Below are 18,714 nucleotides of genomic sequence, written 5' to 3' on the forward strand. Positions count from 1 at the left end.
AAAATAGAAAGTTGGCTTTACTCGGGTTCGAAAATTCTCTAAATTTATTTACCGATGTTGATTAGTTTTAATAGTTTGTAGTTCATTTGTTTGATCTTTGATTTTCGTAATTTTTTATTCTTAAGAAAAAAAAACTATTGTGACTATGCAGTTTATTAATTTTTAATTTATTTTATTTATTAGTTTGTGATATATTTTTTTATCTTTGCTTTACATTTTTTAACTTTTTCATAAATGTTTAAAGTAATATATTTTTGCAATTTCTAATATATAATATACGTAGCGTTAGAACCGGTATTTCTTATCTAGTGAAGCGGCTACGATTTTTTTTGCAATTTTCACATGTCTAACACTTATTTTGTACTGCAATTATGTTATTTTTTTCCCAATAAACACCGTATTTTGGCACAGAACTGAAAAAAAAAGTTACTGCGTTTTGTAGATAAACTCGAATAAAGTATTTTCAGATTAAAATAATATAAACGAATTAGCGTTTTAGTAACGGGACAACTATGATTTTTATATAATCAATTTGTTGCGTGAAAATTGCTTTATTAATCTGTGAAAATGTTGAGTTCTTGCGTGAATTTTTTATTTGTCTAGATCATTTAATAAAAATAATCGAGTAACATGTGAAGGTAGGTTACCTGTATCTCATTCGTAGACCTCACGCATCGTTCGACATAATAATATGTATCGAATAATATCGTATGTAAATATAAATTTATTTACGGTGGAGAAAGGAGAAATTTACTAACGGTTGTTATGTATTATGTTAGATCGGTTTACTTACTTATTACTTATAAAATTCAATAATTAAATTACTCGATTTGTCTATTTGCCCATTTTATTTTATTCATTGAACAAAAAGTATTTTTTCTCATACAATATATTCTCAACGGTCTTGTAGTATGAATAAAAATATTACTGCATACAGGGTTCGAAAATATCAAATTTATACAAAAAAATATATATCCAATACCAAAAAGTGATATATAATGTGTATGAATACCAAAGAAAAATAGACGTATAATAGAAAAATAAAAGCCTCTAAACTTTATAACTCCTACTTTAAAGACGCGTCAGAGAATGAAAAATTAAGCCCCTCTTCTTCTAATAATTTATTTATAAACTGGGTCACAAATATAAATATCAATGATTTCTTTTCCAGACAATTTTTTTCTATGCTTTTGTAATTTTTCTTAATTTAATTATCTACTTTAATTGACTTTTTTTTTCATTTACTTTTTATTTTCCTATTTCTTATGCTCTTATTTTTTACTTGTATTAAAAAAACCGGAACGTAACTTTCCTTTTTTTTCTCATCACAATAGGCCAGGAGGTCTAAATACGGCACAGAACGCCCAGTTCTCACGGGAAATCGAACCTGGAACCTTCCGTGCGTGAGCCAAGTGTACTAACCACTACATCACGGAGGCTGTCATTTGATTTTTACAATTTTATACATATGTCTCTATTTTTAATATTTACATCTACACCATTGATTTCATAATGTGGTCTGCGCACAGGCTATGTGGGATTTTTGTTGCACAATGTACAAAAATGTAAACGAAAGAAATATAATTATGAAATACAGTTTAATTAAATAGGTAGTTAATAAAAATGTGATATTTATTAAATGAGGAAAATTACAAAGGATAAAACAGACGTCAAAATCTTCTCAACTTAACTATTGGAATATCATCAAACGACGAGAAATCTTCATTAGCATTTGTGACATCTTCGAGACTGATATCTTTATCAAATGTATTTATTCAAAATAAGTAAAGACAAAGAATTCAAAAGCGACGAAACCGGTAGGTAGTTATTTCAAATTTGTGGATTTAAGTATCAATCGTCTTTTATTTCTATATTAAATTTTAATTAAATTTGACCAAGAATTTTCATTAAAAATCGTGGATGTCTTAAAACAGCCAATAATTGCATTGTACTCGTAAGAGTAGGTATTTCTACATCTCAGTTGTTTGAATCCCTTTGAAGATTTCAATTTGAATTTAGTACTTAACTAAAAGATTTAGATGTACTTAAACTAATGTTGCTAATTATTTCATATTATAATGAGGAAAAGTAACGCTTAGCAGTTAAATTGTATTGTCCTTTCGTGACAAAGCGCATTTAAAGCTTTTATGCAAGTTTAAAAAATAACCTTAGTGTTTTGTAACAGTGCAGTAACAAATAAAAACAAAAGATCACTTATACACGTTCTGACAGTTGGCATACGCTACTATAACTAAAAATATTTAAGGTATAAAATTGTTTCACGGGAAAAACTGGGTCATATTTCGAATGAGAATTATTATTTTTACACTGGGATTCGACAGAATATCAGACGCTGAATTTACGTGAAACATTTATGCTGAAATTAGGCATATTTTCTTAAAACACGTTCGAGTAAAATTCATTTAAAAGATTCGGATTCTTTGGCGTGTAGGTAGAGTAATTCAAGGCCACAGAATTGACGAATACCCGTGAACCGTTTTAGAAACATATATAATACTAGCGGACCCGACAGACGTTGTCCTGCCTAAGCGTTGGGTTGCCTGCTATTATCTTGGAAAAATACTTTTCATCTAGGTACTTGTTTGTGATTAAATTCCAAAACTAAAAATTGTTGAAATTAAAAAAGTATTGAATTTAAGTAGGCACTTGTTTATGGTTGAATTCCAAAACATAGTATATATATATTTTTTTAAATATGGCATTCTTTTTGCAAATGTCAAACTCCGGTCATCTCACCAACAAAGGGGTGTACTTATGTAGGAATACGATTTTTAAAAATGTATTGAATTTAATATTATTTTGGTGTCATCCGATAAAAAGAAATAAATGGGCACAAATTATTTGGAATTTAAGGAAAGAATCTGATTGAGATCCACAAAAAACAAATGCTGTTTGGAAACATTTAAAAAGAAACTTTTTTTATACCCAATAGATAACATTTTACCATTTTTTTGCAAATGCATTCTCCTCGAATGCAATCCTGGTAGATCGATGAATAAAACATTTATGCTCCTAACTTCTTTGTTGCATATTAGGTTGAAAATATTAATTTCTACGAACATGCACAGCGCAAAGATCTATATTTCTCTGAAAACCGCACGTTAATCGGTTAAGCCGTTTAGGAGGAGTACAGTGACATTAAACGTAGATATCATTAAAAAAAATAGGCTTGGGCATGATCACATTTAATTATTGCGATTTCAACGGAATCGAATAAGGAAAACATCTTTGCGATTTTAATACGAGGGCCGCTATTTTTTTTTATTAAAATTGTTATTAACACTCAAAAATAGTAATCAAGAATTTCTATGAAATATTTATAGAAGTAATTGTAGTCTGAATATTATTAAAGTTTCATATTTGCAAACGTTAGTTACTGAACAGATGCGTAGGTTTACACTGTCACTGAAAATTAAAAAAAAGTTACAACATGTCTACCAGGGGCGTGCGGTGAGGTTTTCCATTAGGGAAGCAGTCACTTGGTAATAGGTGCACAAGTAAAATGTGTGTCTACTACTTACACAGTAATTCGAATCAAATGCTTTGAAATAAACTAAAAGGCAATTTTGTTATAAAACCGTCACAATATATGAAAAATAATCATGGATTTGTTTGTTAGAATTGCTTCCACAGAGATACTAAAGATCTCAATTTGCGCACGTGCGGACTTATGAATTCAGTACTAGGCGCCCGCCTTAAAGGAACCAAAAGACTTACGCTGCTCCATATTGTAGAATAAGATGGAGCGCAGTTCATTTTACTTCAGTCCGCGCATAACTGCGCACTTGAATGGTTGTGCGTGGGCTTGTCGCAATTTTTTTAGAAGTTATTGAATAAAAAACATAGAACCCATTTGACATCGCTACGATTAACAACAAACTAATCAACAAAAGATATTTGTTGATTAGTTGACTCACAGCTTACAGATTTTATTATACAAAAAAAATTGGTACCGATTGTTTTAGTTTAGAAGTGAAACTTTTAGGGAAGCATTGGTTCCATTCAATCTATGGACGGACCGTGCATGATGTCTACTATACCATAGTCTGTGCATACATTTCATTCGTTTCAATAACCGCATTTAACTAAGAAAAACCATACTGAAATGCAACACTTATTTTGAAAATCTACAGAGTAGGTAAGTAGAACGACAAACGACCGAAAAACTAAAGCGAAGCAGAGCCGCTCTACGTATCTCTTTCCAAATTATTTCGATTTTCCGGACATCCGACACATTTACGGATTCTCGAAAGCGTTTTACTTTCTGCACTTAGATTTGGCCTGTGCCTTGTAGAAATAAAGCGAAGAAAAGTTTTAATACTTCGCGGAAATGAAAAGCGAATCCGATTATTGTGTGAGTGATCGCAATGCCATGCGAAGGCCTATTTTAGATCGATACAGTGAAAAAAAAAATACCGAGTCACCGTGTAGATATACAAAGCACAAGCAATAAATAAAATATTTGTATCTACGTGACTTAAGAGTCAGCGCTTTTAACTGTTATGCACGAGGTTCCAGAATCGATATCTGACAAGGTCGACATGAAATATTATTCATTTTAAACAGAAAGCATTAATGTAACCAATTATTGAAATAAGCTGCAATTCGTAAGAAGTTGTAGAATTTTTTTATAACATCTAATAACATGAAATTTTGAACGTGTTCCTAATCTACTAATGAACTAATGAATCAAAATCAAACCTGAAATAGCTTGATTAAATTTCCAATAATATATTTATAATGCACTACGTTTTCTGATTTTACAGATATTCGACACATTTCGGATGCTTAAAAGCGTTTTACTTTCTGCATTTAGATATGGCATGTGCCCTATAGAATAAGGCGGAAAAAACGTTTAACGTGAAATGAAAAGCGAATCTGATAATTTATTGTTTGAGTGATAGGTATGAGGAGTTCTATGGCATTCTATCTTCTCTGTCTGAAACGCAAACGGCGTGTAGGTTTTATTATGTTACTAACGAATTCGTTACAAAATTCGTGAAAACATTTTTAATTTTTTTTTTATTGTTTTTTAATAAATTTGGTTGAAATTAATTGTATATTTAGGCTATGGTTTATTACGAGAAAACACAAGTTTACAAGATAAACAAAAACTTTTTTTACAAAGTAACCATCTTTATATATATATAGTTCTTCCGTACGTGTGATGTCACGGAACTCCTAAACGGCTTAACCGATTCACGTGCGGTTTTCATCGAAATGTAGATCTTTGCGATGCGCGTGTTCGTAAATATTAAAATTATCAATCGAATCTGTAACAAAAAAGTTGGAAGCATAAATCTTTTTTTCATCGACCTACCAGGGTTGCATTCGACGAGAATGCATACCCAAAAAAGTGGAAGGATGCTGTTTTTTTGTGTTTAAAAAAAGTTTGTTTTTGAATGTTTACAAACAACATTCGCTTTTTATGGATGCCAATCAGATTATTTCCTTACATTCCTTATAATTTCTTCCCATTGATTTCTTTTTACTCGATTTGTGGTGGTACTAAAATAATATTAACTGATATTCAATACGTTTTTAAAAATTGCATATATGAATAAAGTGTACCCCTGTTGGCGAGAAAAGCCAAGTTAGACATTTGCTGGAAGAATTCTATATTTGAAAATGAATTATTTGACGTTTTGGAATTCAACCATAAACAAGTACCTAGGTACCTACTTAAATTCAATATTTGAACATTAATAATTTTTAGTTTTGAAATTCAATCATAAACAAGTACCTAGGTATCAGTGAAAAGTATTTTCCCAAGGTAATAGCAGGCTATCCAACGTTCGGACAGGACGACGTCTGTCGGGTCTGCTAGTACTTATGTATTTATTCATTTTAGTGAAAATATGCAGGTATAGTGCATCCAAATATTTAATAAACATTTGTTGATGTGTGAGAGAACGAACGTTTTTTAAAGGAAATAAATTAGTATGCCTACATACAAACAAAACATATAAAAAAAGGCTCATTAAACATAAGAGCGCACTGTAGCAGAATGAAAAATAATATTTTAGACATAATTTGAAAACAATGAAACGTACTCCATTTTCGCAAGCACAAAAATAAAATCCGAAGAATGATTTTGTGCAGTTTAAAATATAAAACGTTTATAATAATTTTACGAACGTAAAATTATTATGGACTAAGGAAACACCAAAACTTTATTAAAATACGTCACATTTATCGCATTACTACGAAAATATAATTTTTAAAGTAAATACATATTCAGTTTATTTGCATGGATCAAGTGATGTCATTGCAGATGTGGGGATATTTGTTTCCTCGCTGTTGCCGTGTCAGAATTGTGTTTTATTGTGTTTTTGAGGCGGTGGGATTCAAACCACAACATCTTTCTTCCGGTCCATTAAACCCAACACCTGTGGTGGGGAAGGATAAGAATGGTGCGCGAAGAGTTATAAAAGAAGAGCACGGAGGAAGAAGAATGGAGGAAATGAACGAGCAGCGCGATAAAGGGGTGTTATAAAGAGTGAGTGAATGGAGGAAATACGAGAAAAGTAAATGAAATACACAAAACATCTCCCTCAACCCGAGGGTCGCGATTCTCTTAGAAAATAATGTAAGTATGTTTTTTTTTGGTAGCTTACCTATATAAAAAGTCACAGCTCTCTCCTTAAATACGTAAGTAGTGAAATATATATTTCAAACCAACATCAATACGAATTAAGATTTAAATGTAATTCGTCAACCCTATCAGCTCAGATATTTATTAAAATATACAAAAAATTCAAGATGTATTTACTAACGTACCTATCGCAATTCAAAAGCAGCGAGTTTTTTTTTAAAAGTACATGTATCTTTAAGTACTCGTACGTTCCATTTTTTTCTGTTTCTATAAGCAAACGGCATTCAACAGAAAAGTTCGTTTCTTCAGTTTGACAGTTGACTTCTAGCTGGTTAGTTTATTTGTTTTGGAGTGAATTCATGTAGTCCTTATTTATTTATTCAGATTTTTTTTCCATTATAAACTGTTATTAATAGTAAAAATAATGTGACCTTACTGGGGTTACTCGTGCCGAAGACACTTAACAATATACTTCTTAAAAATATTTTTTACATTAGAGAATAAACAAAGAAGACTTATATCTTGGGCCCAAATCCTTCAACAGTCTGCCAAAAACTGTTCGCGACATATCAACATATTCAAAATTCAGAGAGAAAATAAAAATTATGTTAATGGACAGAAATGGAATCAACCCGGATGGAACCAATCAGCTACCTACGTTTAGTTGATGCTTGTAACAATGTGTTTGTATTTGAAATGAATTATTTTCGGTATATCTATGTAAAAAATCTAAAACAATTCATTGGGACATTTATTTTGAAACAAAAATCATGCCTTTTAGCATGCTTTCCTATTTCGAGATAACTGACACTATCATTAATACTACTCTCGACTCAATGCACAGTAACATAAAGCCAGCTTTCATTGGAGACATCCATGGGTACAGTACTCGATCAAAAAACAATATATATATTGGATCTGTGAAGTCTACGAAGTTTGGTACTAGATCTTTACAATACATAGGTTTCAAGGAATTTAATAAATTGCCACAAAAATTTAAAGTACCTATTTCAAAATATAGAAACAGGACGTGCGAATTGAAGAATTATTTTTTCCAGAAGTACTTTGAATAAATAATGTTAGTTTATAGAGAATGCGCATCTTGAACATATACCTTTTAATATTTCACCGTTTTTGCTTGTATATGTAATTTTTAATACTATTTAAATGTTATTTGTGTTTTTTTCTTTTTATATACTTTTTTTGGCTTGTATACATAATTTCAATTTTTTCAACGTTTTTGATAAAAAAAATTAACCTGTATTGGGTGTGCGCATATTTTGTTAATTAAAAAAAAAGATTTTATTTTGTACTAGTTCAGTATGTATATATACATCCATGTAATTTTTAAACTTTTTCAATTTTCTTTCCCAGATTGCATAATGTAAACATTATTTTGAATTTATTTCCATGCCTAGTATTCTGTTTATTCTGTTATTTTCAAGTATTTTTCATACCCTTTTTAATTTGTAGTATATCATAATTTTAATTTTTCTGCTTTTGTTAAATAATATTATAGTTTAAAATTTAAAAACGTCTCTAAAAAAAGTATTATCTGTATGTCCCTAAATGAGTTTTTTTTTTAAAAACACCTTGGGAATATTGTATATAATTATGTATAATATGTTTTCAATATAATAATAAATAAGTAATAAATAAAAATTATGTAAAGAATATATATATCACACTAAAATAAAATTGTAAAATGTCTTCCTCGGCACGGGTTTTCCCAGTGAGGAAACTTAATAAACAGAAATAATTAACGAAATGTTCAGACAGTTTTAAACACTACGTATTTATGTTTATAATTAATGTATGTACATTAGGGTGATGCTTAAAAGACCCAAAAAATTTTTTTGTTTCTTTTCTCTTGATTCACCCTCCCGTTTTGTTCTACCTAATAAGAGAAACTTAAATTAATTTTTTGAGATTTTTTGAGAAAAATTTAAAGGTCGCTACCGAAGATTAAAAAATCTAAAATTTTCCCAAAAAGTGATTATTTAAAAAAAAATGAATTTATTATATTTTTTATTTTTTTTTACATAATAAAAGCTAAAATGAGGTTATAAGGTCCATATATGTTACTTAAAGCTAATTTTGTATCATATATGTGTTACAATTTACTTTCGGGATGTGAACAAACAAGAGGAAAATTAGACAAAAAACACAGATTTTTATAAAATGTCTTTAACTGTCACAATTTAAAAAAAAACTTATTACAGAATTAATATAAGCTTATATTAGTTGTTTAGAGTCCTTAAAAAGATTTTGATGCACAATTAACACGTAAAAAACTCATTATGCAGACAGCAAAGTTGCTTTTTTGTAGTTCGGGAACTTTTGTCTGAAGGACTTCACAAGAAGCAAAATATACTGCTTCTGGTCTTCAACTAGGGTCAGTATTTTGTTGTACTCTTGGATTAAGGACACCCCTCTCTCTGCTGTATCATTGACTACCTTAAATTTGGATACTATCTCCTTACTTTGAATATATTCCTTGTCTTTGATCCAGTCTTCAACTTTTTTCTTGAGGAAATCGGAGCTTAATCCGGTAATAGAAAAGAATCGTTTGGTGTTACTAGTGACAAAATCTTCTAGATTTTTATTACCAATGTTATCAATGTCTACATTAATTCTTTTCGGGCAAAAATCAGCTCCTTCTTTCTTTAGAGCTTCCACCATTTTCTTCTTAGTTTCATTTCTCACTTTGTCGTCAAAAAATGATAAGGCGATAAGTTCCTCTGAGACATACCATAAATGGCCACATACTTTATTTATTGCTTTTCTAGCTATGACAGGGTTTACATCCTCATACTTCTTTAAATCTTTGAGGAGTTCTAAGTCGTTTCTTGGGGCTGAACAAGCGGATGGAGCTTGGAACCAATACTTTATATAGATTAAGACTGTAAAAATACAGATTTCTCGCAAACCTTTTTCCTCTTGTTTTGTTAGTCGGAATTGTTCTCGAAACAAGAACATTTTCAGAGAGTAGATAGACTTTGCCATCCAACGTGCTCGGTGCAGACCTGCAGGATTTTTGAATGACACGCCATTTTTTAGTTCTCCTCCTAAAAATACAATGCTTAGTTGCAAGAGTTCCTTGTAATCATCTCTGGGCTGATATTCTGTCAATTGTTTCTTAGCAAAATTAATTATTTCATCTTTCACATCTTGGAGCTTTTCAATAGATTCTTCATCAGTTTCTAACGTCGCATACTCTTTTTTATTAATTAATTGCCAGTTTTTCTGAAATCTTTTGAATAATGAATTATCTGGTCCAGACGAAGGCCCAATTTCGTTTTGAACAACTGATTCCAGCATAATTTCCATAATGTGATGCCTACATGCTAGCCAGAGCATTTCCTTATCCATTTTCTGCTCAAGTAGAATACAAGCCCCTTTTCGAGACCCGGTATTAGATGCGGTTGTGTCAAAACTCATACTCATTACTTTATTGAGTAAACCCCATGAAAGGAGGGATTCATAAACTGCTGATGCAATTTTTTCACCTTCGGCAGACTCAAGTTTCGGAATGCAGAGAAGCTGATCCACCCCTTTACCAGAAACTAAAACTGGAAGTCGGTCAACAACTTCATGGCCTGTGAAATGTGAAAGTGTTTGGTGGGATAATAATTTTTTGTATTATAAAAAATTACCACAGAAAATTAAATTGAATTTTATCATTTTTTATTAAATTTAAAGCCTGGTAGCGACCCCTAAAACTTAATGAAATCCAACAAAATTTTAGTTAACTCCATTTTACATATGAGAGATCAAAATGGGAGGGTGAACCGTTGAATTTTTTAACTTTCATTTTTAAGCATCACCCTAATGTACATCTACATTATTTATATTACAGAACGCACAATGAAAGAACAAAAACATAACATAAGCTATACACTTGTGGAGCATTTGATTCAATATTGGTTTGGGCGAATGAGACTTTTTTTTACTTCTACCTAGATCCACTATCCACTAAAAATATTCAATCTAAGTTTTATTTATATTTTAATAAAATTGACTGAAGAAACACACAGTGTACGATAATACTGCCATACATTTTATGGACTTCGTCGATTTACCTACAAGTTTAAGAATCAGTGTTCATTAAAAAATTAACGTCAAATAACTCCTTTTGTACCTTTAGAATTTAAATGATTTTTTATATCCACAGGAGTTAATACAGATCTGAAAGGGGTTAAGAACTGGCAGCCTCTGCGAAGCTCCTCGCTCTCACGGAAGATTCTGGGTTCGATTCCCGGTGAGAACACAAAAATAGCGTTTTTTCTCAATCCTAGATGTTCTGTGACGCAATTCACCACTGCAATTGGATCTCCTGGCCTGTTGTGATGCAAAAAAGGAACACACCAAGCATGTAAAAATATTCCGTTTGACCGCGAACCCACATTAAGGAACGATGGAACGGAAATAGCATTTTGTGGGAAGTGGAAAGCGGGAGCCGACGGAAGAAGTAATCATAGGAGATAAAGGAAGACAACGAGTCTAGATGTGCAATGCTCAAACAATGAATTCTGTTCTGGAAAATATACGTTAAAATTGCGCCACAAATAGACCGATATTAGATACCGACCGAGTTTCAATCTCGAGTTTATGATTCGCCGAAGGGAAGAGTTATTGTGGATTATTTATTTTCTATATGAACACCTCACTGGGCACAACCCGCTCGAGGCATTCCTTTGCATTATTTTTATACTATGTTCCAGTTACAATAGTTTGCATCTATAATAATATATGCGCATACACACACACACACATAAATGTATACATAGAAAGCAAACTTTGGTATAAACATTGTTAAAAAATGGCTTGATAATCTTCTTACACGATCGATATCGATATCGATAAAACTAAATATCTGACATTTTGTATAATTTGTATAATATAATAATAGTTCACTAGCAAGCAATACGCCTATTTTAGGAATTTACTGTGATAAAACACACCATCTTCTGCAACTAATTGAAGAACTCGTACTGAAAACATCAAATGTCATAAACATTCAAAATTATATTATTAGATTTTATTTTTCTCTATTTATGAGTCCATACAATCGGTCTTTTCAAATAATTCTAAAATGTGCACCTCAAATTCACCGTTAAAAATACGGCGTTTTTGTGAAATCTGCAATTGTTTACAATTTGATTGAAAATATCTATTGTCCACATCAGTTTGTTTAAATAAACAGAAAATATGTATTAATTATAATTTCTACCACGATATAGCGCCACTATCACTCATTATTTGACCGTTGAAAATGTGTTCTAAATAATGCTGGATAATCTGTAATATATATTTCTAGAAGTGTTTAGTAAATATTTTAACAAATCACCACTGGGGAGAGCTTACTACTACACAAGTTACTTTTAAAAAGCGCTACTTTTATTTTAACAATTAATACTAATTTCTTCACACTTCAAAAAACCACAATGATCCAAATATCGTCAAAACATCAAATGTCACAATGACATTTTATTTAATATTTAAATATACATACAATTTTACAATTTTTTTTTCGAGTTTTATACAGTGCACTTTAAGTATGTATAATTTTACTAAATTAAAATATATAAAAAGCATAGTAAAACCGTGGCACTCAGTTTAAACACTCTCCTGGGCCTCGATTACAATGGGAAGTTAACATTTATCTTAAATTTTATCAACAAAGTAAAATAAAGTTTTCTGTATGAAAAACAGAATATGAATACACTTTTTTCTTCAAAACATGTTCAATCATCGGTTACCGACGAATATATTTTGAATGTTCATGCAAATATACTCATTTGCGTGCACAAATTTCGGTTTTTCTTTAAAGACCGTCGAAGATAACTCTGTTATCTTCCCATTGTAATAATAGGGGCCCTCAAAAGTTGTTGGCAATGACATTTGAGGCTTTGAAAACAAGGAATCGATTTTGAGATGATAACTTTAATTTTAGGAAAACAAACTTTAAGTGAGTTTTCGGGCCATTCCCGCTAGAATTTTTTATTTTATTCAATTGCCGTACTCGTGTTCCGTTTTCCCAGCGTATCCACGTGTTGGGCGGACATTGGAGATGAAAGGTGTCAAGTTCGCGTTGTTTATTTATTGACTCTTTTTGATAGAGGAAGAAACAGGTAGAACCCACACGTTCTACACACAAGCTACTTCAACGTAATCCAGTAATACTACGTGTAAAACGTCTACCACAAACGGATCCTAAAAGAAAAACGTCACAAATATATTTATAAAATTAAAGAAAATGTTACAAGTTAGTCAAATGCTAGTCTATTAATATTTGTCATTCTCAAGTTAAAAAAAAAGAACATTTCATTTATTTATTTTTTACTACAATATTTGAGTTTGTCCAAATGTTTGTAGACAAAAGACTGGATTTCATCTTCATCAGATGAATCTCTTCACGACTATCTAACTAACTTCACAACTATCAACTATTAGTCTAAAAAGAGGCCACAAGACCTTTAAAACAGATTCGGGTAAGTGGGTTTAAGTTTCAATGATGTTTTATAATATTAAATAATATTGACACCACTCGTACACTTTCTTGAATAAAAACAATAGTTTTTTTTTTTAATAAAAAAAACCCTCCAGAACGCGGCCATAAGGCGAATGGCAGCGGGCGAGTAAATTTTTTCAACATCTCCTTATTGATTTATATGGAAAACACATGAAAATACACGGCTTTCCTTTACGCCTTAAACATGAGTAATGGTCTGTGAGCCTCGAAAATTTTCCACACGATTAAAATAAAGAAAATATGGTTCAGTACATTCAAGACGTTCATACGATCAATGGGACGGAAGTATTGCTTCATGAAGGGAGGTTTCGCTTTAGTCACATCCAATGTAAAAATGTACAAAGCCCGAAAAATGTAAAAAATATCTAAAATATAAGTATTTAATACTAAAATATTCATATACTTTTCTAAATGAATTCATTAAAAGAAAATCAAATTGTGATTTATTTTAGAAACATCAAACAAAATATACATTTTGTTTATTTATTTACTTATAAGTAGTTTATTACACATTTTTTGAGACATAAGTCCCGACTACCTGGGACCAAAAGTTCCGTGTCGAGTTGGGACTTATAATGACGAAGTTCAGTGTTTCTTTTATTATTATTTTATTTGATAACAGACTATCAAACTAAGCCATTTTTTATGTATCGGATTATCATCGTTTCGTAACGTTTTAAAAATTTTGAAATTACTTCGCCCTTGACGTCACTATTTGACAGTGGTGAGGTGTCCGGACTGGTAAATTCGTGAGTTGGCTTCCCGGAAACCGGAAATCTATTCAACGCTGTGGTTGGTTGGTTGATTAGCAAGAAAATGTGACGTAGTTATTATTTTATTTTTTCATACATCGTTGAGAAACTTTGCCAAACAATTAAATGCTGTAATTTTTGCCGTTTAACAAACTATTTCATATATCTAAACATTCTCATATATTTTTTAATTCATTTTATTATCATCATCTTCCTTTCCACATCCAGGGGTGCATAGGGCAGTGGATTGGTAAACCAAATGAAGCTTAGTTGAATCATATGTTTCATCTCGTCAAGTATCTCCGTTTAGTTGCAACAGTTCACGTACTGTATACTTGTATAATGCTATTCTGAATCGACTCCATGTTCTCGGCAATAACTATTCCGACGTTGCTGATATATTTTTTTTCTCTTGAATGTTCTTCATATCTGTTGTAATATTTTAATGTTAACAGCTCCCCGGGGAGTTGAATCCAGTCATTGTCTACGAAAATTTGGACAAACTCAAAACATTGTTGATAAATCCACCTGGTCCATGAAGAAGTACAGAAATTAAAAAAAAAAAATTTCAGGCGTTGCCTAGTATGTAGGTGAAATAATTAAATTAGATGATTCTCACCCGCATAAATAAAGGTTTCAGCTCGTTAACTTCACAAACATCAACAGATGAAAGAATTGAAGGAATATAGATGTTTTCAAATATGGGCAGAATGGTGAATGTAACACAGTGTGTAAAGTGGCCACTTAAACCCGCCAACGACAGGTTATAAACTCTATAGATGCCTAGACTTCTATATTACCTTCTCTTAATTGTTCTTTATCTCTGTTGTAATATGTGAACACTGAGTATATTAGAAAATCTGAAACAATTTGTAGTAGAGCGGTGTTTGAACCTAGGATCTCTGATCCGTGAATTCGCGACACTGGTCACGGGCCCACGACCCAGTTTCCAATACCACAACAGGCCAGGAGGCCCAATTATAGTGGTGAATTACAGCACAGAATACCGAAGCTTGAAAAAAACCACATTTTGAATTAAAAATTAGAACATTTAAGTCAATTTTATTAAACAGAAATGTAGATCATGTGATCTATTGAAACCGCTGGAAATTTTTTAAACTGTTGCTGTAAAGAAAAACTAAAAACTAGTCAGGATATCAAAATAAAATGTGAGAAAATATGTAAAAATAACAGAATAAAGGTGCGTGGCAAAAGTGGATACCCCCCTCCCCCCACATGAAAATGAATAACCAGTCAGGATACGTGAAACTGTTTCCGCAATAACAGTTAATAATAATGATAAACAATAATAGTAACAGTTAATAATAACAACAGTGTGATTCGTAATAAGTAACAGTTTAATTATTCTTTGTGAAATTATTTCAGCAGTTGCTTGCTCTACATTTTTGCCCACCGGCTCTAAACTGTTATTTAGAAATAGTTTCAAATAAAGTTTTATTTGTGAAACAGTAACTGTTACTGTTACTTCTTCTTACCAAAACGCGCATCTTTAACGTGAACTGTTGTCAGATGCCATTATTAGTTTAAAACACATACAAATTGAAATCCATCATTTATATCTTGTACTCTTCATTTGAAAACCGCATTTCAAGCACACACATGGACTTCAATAGACTATGTATTAGCTAATAATAAATAAAAAACATATCGCCTAACATATCACATGTCTATTAAGAGTTAAGGGTAAAATTAAGTCATTACTTAAAATCAAAGTCAATGTCTGTATTTTCATAGTAAAATTTGTCCGAATAGTGTTACAATTTGATTCCAGGGTAGGACTCCCCGCGCGGGACAATAACGCGCGGGCGAGTTATCAAGTCACGGAGTCACATTGCACCCCTGACGAGCGACGATAGAAGGGAGAAGGAAATTGGACCCAACTAACGAAATTGAGCTGGTACTGACACGAATAAAATGCTTGTCCTGACCTAAAAGCTATTTTCGCTTGACACGCGATTGCACGCGTCTAAATGGAAAAGTTTTATGGACATTTTTTCTCCTTGGAAATGTTTCTATTTGTTCATTAACTTTAATAGGCAGGTACGTAACAAAAGAATTATGAAAAATACTTTTTTAACATTTTAGCATTTCATACATAGGTTTCTGTGGCATTTCGATTCGTGAGAAATTGCTTTCTATGCCTTAATTTTTCTAACAGACTTTCATCATGATCTTATATGTCACCCTCCAAGGCAAAAACAGCAGATGGAGAACAAAAAAAATGGACTAACTCAGGGAAGTGTTCTTGCGCCTATTCTCTACAATATTTATACAAACGACCAATCCACCACTTGCTTAGAAACCAAACAATTTATTGATGTCGATGATATAGCCGTGGCTGCCCAGGAAGAAACATTCCCGATAGTTGACGAAAATCTATCTAAATCCCTGCAGATACTTAGAGACTACTTACTGTATGGTAAATAACCTGAAACCGAATACAAAAAAATACAATTTTCTGCATTTTACTTGAGGAATAGGGAAGCTGCCAGAGAGCTGAACTTAGAATGGATGGGAGAGAAGATGCAGCATTGCAAAACACCGAAATAACTTGGAGTCACCCTTGATAGAACACTGCATGCAAACTAAGAAAAAGGTATGTGCAAGAAACAATATAATATGTAAACATACGGGGTCCACATGGGTTGCAACGCCATCAGTACTTAGAACTTCAGCCCAAGGCTTATGCATTTAAGCTGCGGAGTACGCGTGTCCGATGTGGCAAAAATCTGCCCACTCTTAACAGGTGGACATAGCAGACAATGAAATGGCACGAATAGTCGCAGGATGCCTCAAGCTAACACCGACTAATAAAATATCCCCAATCATCGGAATCGCTCCATTACACATTCGAAGAAGGACAGTCGCAGAAGCAGAGAGGCACAAGCAAACCCACGATCCTAGACATCCCCTACACCACCACCAACCAACGGCCACGCGTCTGAGATCTAGAAACAGTTGTATCAAAGCCACCTTCCCTGTGAATCTTCGCAACAGCGGAGAGAAGAACTATGGCAACAGGATCTTAGAGCGAGACCGTGGATGGATCCAAATTAGGGTATCCAAGGAGGTGAACACCTACCATACTCCCCATAGATTGCCTTTAATAGACTACGCGTGGGTGTTACACGGTGTAAAAAAATGTCCAAAGATGGGGGTACCTCTCTGGTGATAATATCTTGTGTGACCCAGGACGACAGCCACCTATTGACATGCCCGCTCATGGGAGAAGGCTGCACTCCTGGGGACTTAATTGTGGCAAACGACAAAGCGATATCTGTCGCCGAATATTGGAGTGGCAAGATGTGATCCAACCGGACACGCTAAATAAGTAAGCGTTAAAATAATAATAATTTTTTTATCACATGGTTTGCAAATTCAGAAAAAAATATTATTCTTTAGGCACCCTAAGTGTTATTTTACGTTAATATTAATAATCGCAATCATTACAAATAAATTCGCATATGCCAGATTCATTACATTTAATTTTATGATTATATAACTATTTATATTTTAACGTGCATTTTTCAAAATTTTGAAAGCTCTCAGCTAGTGTCGTTTCTATAAAAACGATTTGCACAGAAGTAAATGTAAACTAAGAAAATAAGTATATTTCTTTCTTACATAAATGATTTCACGGATATAGTGATTTGCTTAATCTTTTTTTTTTAATTGTTGAGGGCAACGCAATATTTGCTGTACTTAGATTTGGATTTTCCTAAAATTTCATAAAAAGGAACAGTATCTTCGCTATGTACAAGTAGATTTAAAAAACAAAAAACTTCGTATTCTCCTTTGTTGTAGGTAAGTGCCTGCTTCTTTTTGAAAGAATCTCTCTTTATTTTAAAGATGGGAAATATATCTCAATAATGGAAGATCAAAAGATTGTCCTGCCCATATATCTAAAGGGAGTCGGAGTACTCATCGAAAAAACCCCAAAAAGGGTAGTAGAGAGGAGCAGTCACGTACTGCGTGTTGGCTTTTGGCAGACGTATTCCATTTTCAAAAACAACCCTATTATGGAGAGGGGGGTAAAAATGTGGGATGGGGAGGGGTGCCCGAACCCCACCCCGGTCAAATTAATTACATAATGCACTCTCTTGTAGTGTAACAATAATTAAACTAAGATAAGTTATGTCTAACAAATGAAAAAACACTCTAATTCTAATGGATAAAATATAGACCTTTTAATATCATGTGAATTGTTTCAGTGATATAATATATTGTCTGTTGTGATTTTAATTATTGGGTGTCAATATAAGTTGAGTAATTTTTTTCAAATGAAGAAAACAAGATGAAGCAACGAAAAAAATACAATATATTAGTCATTATTAACATAATTCATAGCATCTTCACAGTACACTGCGCAAATGTCGGGAGCAGCTTTGGCAGCTTTATTTCCTCGATTGAACACGAACTGAAAGACGTGTCGAAAATGCTTATTTTTGTCTAAATGACATTCCATTATGAAGCCTTGTAATCAAATAAAATAATGGACGTATCTTAAAAGCAAAACAATATCTTGTAGAGCAGAAAATTTTCTTTCAAACGACGTATAACCTTTACTTTTTAAAAAAAAATTGGTACTCACTTTTAAAATTGGAAATAAAAGGACACCATTTATGTTAACACCTAATACATTTCGTTATTTCATATTATTTTTTGTATTTTGTAAATTACATTTACATATATTTGTGTTTCAATTTTTATTATTATTAGTATTCATTTGATTTTTTTTAGCACCATCACATAAAAACACACATATAACTAAAAAGGTCCTGCCTTAACAC

At 32.1% G+C, this 18,714-nt stretch overlaps 1 protein-coding gene across 2 annotated transcripts in view; it reads right to left on the reverse strand.

Moving 5' to 3' along the window:
* The window catches only part of LOC148282313 (protein Fe65 homolog), a 311,928-nt gene that overhangs the window by 88,924 nt on the left and 204,290 nt on the right, over positions 1–18,714 (reverse strand). The gene's annotated exons all lie outside the window — the stretch shown is intronic.

This window comes from Micrasema longulum, unplaced genomic scaffold (genome assembly GCF_059751315.1).
Source record: "Micrasema longulum isolate JH-2025_06_02 unplaced genomic scaffold, ASM5975131v1 h1tg000340l, whole genome shotgun sequence".
NCBI lineage: Eukaryota > Metazoa > Arthropoda > Insecta > Trichoptera > Brachycentridae > Micrasema > Micrasema longulum.